Source organism: Trachypithecus francoisi, unplaced genomic scaffold (assembly GCF_009764315.1).
Source record: "Trachypithecus francoisi isolate TF-2019V2 unplaced genomic scaffold, Tfra_2.0 Lachesis_group6, whole genome shotgun sequence".
Classification (NCBI taxonomy): Eukaryota; Metazoa; Chordata; class Mammalia; order Primates; family Cercopithecidae; genus Trachypithecus; species Trachypithecus francoisi.
Genome location: NW_022681471.1, coordinates 37,995,252 through 37,999,469, shown reverse-complemented (window position 1 = coordinate 37,999,469; position 4,218 = coordinate 37,995,252). Strand labels below are relative to the sequence as shown.

General features: G+C 45.7%; 2 pseudogenes; both read left to right on the top strand.

Moving 5' to 3' along the window:
• Positions 1 to 508: 508 nt before the first annotated feature.
• LOC117077686 lies at positions 509 to 1,334 on the top strand (annotated as a pseudogene).
• A 639-nt stretch (positions 1,335 to 1,973) lies between these two features.
• On the top strand, positions 1,974 to 2,553 carry LOC117078041 (annotated as a pseudogene).
• Positions 2,554 to 4,218: the final 1,665 nt, after the last annotated feature.

Below are 4,218 nucleotides of genomic sequence, written 5' to 3'. Positions count from 1 at the left end.
CACTTAGTTTTCCTTTTTTATTTTCTTGAAATTATCTTTCCTTTTAGAAATCAGTTTGCCAGGAAACCACCTCCCCTCCCACCACGCCAGGCAGGCCACAGCCATCTTTTTTTAAACCTCCCTGATTTTCCCTCACACCCCCAAACAGGAACTCCCCAGGGTGGCCTTCAGAAGCCTGGAGTCTCTTTCTGTCTGGCAGGACACCCTGGTGGCGGTGAAGGCCCCTCTGCCACGACAGAGGTTTCTGACTGTGGAACACACTGTGGTTTTTGTTTCCTTCCAGTCTTCTAATTTAAAAAGACATTCCTGGGTGACAGGCATAGTGCAGAAGCGTGAGCTATCGAAAGAACCTGGTGAGTTCTCATAAGGCCCAGCAAACTTGGTTACATTCCTCAGCACTAGTGACTTGCTTGTGGAAGTCTGGAAGTTGTTTGTGTGTCACTGTGACGGCTCCCATGGTTGTCTCCTTTGGCAAATCCTTTAAGGAATTCTCTAACCATTGACACTGTTCTTAGATCGCCTTGCAGTGATATTTAGCCATATGAATTCCACTGTGGAAAACAGACAGACTCATCGGTGCCAAAAAGTCGTACAGGAAATATGGCCAATTTTATGCCAGTCTCTAAATAAGCACTCGGCTCATAATCAGATTGCAAAGCACTGTTGCAGGTGCCTGCACTTTGCACGTCGCTGTGTAGGCAAAGGATCTGCCGTGCTGCTGTAACTACTAGAATGATTCACCATTTGTGTGAATGTGTGCCACGTACATCAGCATTCTTGTTTCCTATACCTTGGCATTATCCTCGTAGATGAGTATGGCATGGAAGATGGCTGTGGGCAGGGACCACTAGACATGTCCAGGCACTGTGCATTCCCACCTTTCAGCTCCTAGAACAGCAGAATGGTCTCCAGAATCACTCTGACACTGTAGACGACCTGTTCAGGCTATCCACCAGGTTTATTCAGCGTAGCCCTGTCACCTTGCTGAGAAGCCAAGTAGTCATCCCTATCTTACAGTGGGCCATTGCTTCTACTAACGTGGACCACTGGGATGCCAATTTTAAGGTCATGAGGCTCCTATAAGAGCTCATGACTTCCGTAAATCAAGATTTTGATTTACGGGAAGAACTGACCGACAGGAGATTAACCAGCTTGGACAGCAGCTTGTCAGACAACTGCCCCACACATGCTGCTTTTTTCTCCCCACCCCATACTCACATGGGGCAGAAGTGCTCTGGGAGATCATGCAGGTGGACAGACTGATTTTTTGGTGATGGTTATAGAATTCCTTAAAAGGCGTTTTTAAAAGCCTTCAACTGAACTTACAACAATAAGGTTTCCGCTATACAGAGAAAAAAAAACCATATATATATGTATATATTTTATTTGCTTGTTTGCTTTTTGAAGATGGAGTTTTGCTCTGGTTGCCCAGGCTGGAGTGCAATGGCACGATTTTGGCTCACTGCAACCTCCACCTCCCGGGTTCAAGTGATTCTTCTGCCTCAACCTCCCGAGTAGCTGGGATTACAGGCATGCGCCACCATGCCTGGCTAATTTTGTAATTTTAGTAGAGACGGGGTGTCTCCATGTTGGTCAGGCTGGTCTCGAACTTCCGGCCTCAGGTGATCCACCCGCCTCGGCCTCCCAAAGTGCTGGGATTACAGGCATAAGCCGCAGAGCCTGGCCGAAAAAGTATATATATTTTAAATGTGGCTGGGCTGCACCTTGTGGAGCGCGGGTGTGGCTGCGCAGGCGCCAGCCGCCAACTGTCACAGAATGCGTTGCCTGAGCCTGGATGCCAGCGTACCTGTGGCTCCGCACTTGGGGCTTGCGAGGAGACTGGCAAGCGCAGACGCCACGTACTATATCCCCTGAGACACGGTCACCATTTTTGGTCGCCATTCTACTGCCACTAAGGTGCTGTGGTCGGTAGAAGCGTAAGTGAGAGCATCGTGGGTGGTGCGGTCGCAGCCATGTCATTGTTACCGCTGCGGGTGGCGGTGGTGTGCTCAAGTAACCAGAACCGGAGCATGGAGGCACACAGTATCCTCAGCAAATGAGGATTCAGTGTCCAGTCCTTTGGAACAGTACCTCACGTGAAGTTTCCAGGACCAGCACCTAACAAGCCAAATATTTATGATTTCGAAACCACATATGATGAAATGTACATTGATCTTATCATGAAAGACGAAGAATTCTATACACAGAATGGCATTCTGTATATGTTAGAAATAAGAGAATCAAGCTCCGGCCAGAAAGGTTCCAGGATTGCAAAGATGTGTTTGATCTGATCATCACTTGTGAAGAGAAAATTGATGACCAGTGGTGGAAGATCTGAATTCCAGAGAACAGGAGACCTGCCAGCCAGTGCATGTGGTGAACATGGACATCCAGGACAACCAGGAAGATGCCATCATAGGGGCATTTCTCATCTGCGAGCTCTGCCAGTGTATGCAGCACTCAGAGGATACGGAGAATGAGATTGATCGGCTGCTGCAGAAGTTGGAGGAGAAGAACGGCCAGGCCTTCCTGCACATGGTCTGCTTCTACTAATGGTCCTGGCCTGGAGCCCATGCTGTCACCGCCGCTTGCTGCTGCTGCTACCACCACCATGGCCAACTTTGCCACTACTGCTGCCGCGGCTGCCTCCCTTGCCACTGCAGCCCTCCTGAAGCCATCGTGTTGAACTTTTGTTAATACTTTTTACTTTCTGATATTTGTTTATACTTTTGGATATTTGGTTGATGATTCTTTACCCAAAGGAATCGTACTTGTAAAATGAGAGGAGATACATAAATTCCAAGTTTCTTTTATCCCACACTTACTTATGAGTAGCATATTGATGATAAATTGTTGTTGTTGCTTTCCTTAACCAGGAGTTTGAGAAGAGCTGCCAGACCTTCATGCACAGGCCTCCTCATCCAAGTTTTGAGTTGGTTGCTGTCTTTTTTTTTTTTTTTTTTTTTTTGGAGACACAGTTTCACTTTGTCACGCAGGCTGGAGTGCAGTGTCATAACTCAGCTCACTGCAGCCTCGACCTCTGGGCCTCAAGGGATCTTCGCACCTCAATCCCCAAAATAGCTGGGACTACAGGTGCATGCCACCACGCTAAGCTAATTTGTTGCATTTTTTGGGTAGCGACAGGTTCTGAACTCCTGGCCTCAAGTGATCCTTCCACCTCAGCCTCCCAAAGTGCTGGGATTACAAGTGTGAGCCACCATGCCTGGTCTGCTTTCTTATAGTTGTGTTTTAAGAGGTCTTTATATATTTTGGATTACAGTCCTTTATCAGATTTGTGTTCTGCCAATATTTTCAACCAGGCTGTCACTTGTATTTTCTTTTTTTTTTTTCTTTTTTATTTATTTATTTATTTATTTATTTATTTTTTTATTATACTTTAAGTTCTAGGGTACATGTGCATGACGTTTATATCATGTATAACTCCCCATGCAATCCCTCCCTCCTCCCCCCTCCCCATGATAGGCCCCAGTGTGTGATGTTCCCCTTCCCGAGTCCAAGTGATCTCATTGTTCAGTTCCCACCTATGAGTGAGAACATGCGGTGTTTGGTTTTCTGTTCTTGTGATAGTTTGCTAAGAATGATGGTTTCCAGCTGCATCCATGTCCCTACAAAGGACGCAAACTCATCCTTTTTGATGGCTGCATAGTATTCCATGGTGTATATGTGCCACATTTTCTTAATCCAGTCTGTCACAGATGGACATTTGGGTTGATTCCAAGTCTTTGCTATTGTGAATAGTGCCGCAATAAACATACGTGTGCATGTGTCTTTGTAGTAGAGTAATTTATAATCCTTTGGGTATATACCCAGTAGTGGGATGGCTGGGTCATATGGTACATCTAGTTCTAGATCCTTGAGGAATCGCCATACTGTTTTCCATAATGGTTGAACTAGTTTACAATCCCACCAACAGTGTAAAAGTGTTCCTATTTCTCCACATCCTCTCCAACACCTGTTGTTTCCTGACTTCTTAATGATTGCCATTCTAACTGGTGTGAGATGGTATCTCATTGTGGTTTTGATTTGCATTTCTCTGATGGCGAGTGATGATGAGCATTTTTTCATGTGTCTGTTGGCTGTATGGATGTCTTCTTTTGAGAAATGTCTGTTCATATCCTTTGCCCACTTTTTGATGGGGTTGTTTGTTTTTTTCTTGTATATTTGTTTGAGTTCTTTGTAGATTCTGGATATTAGCCC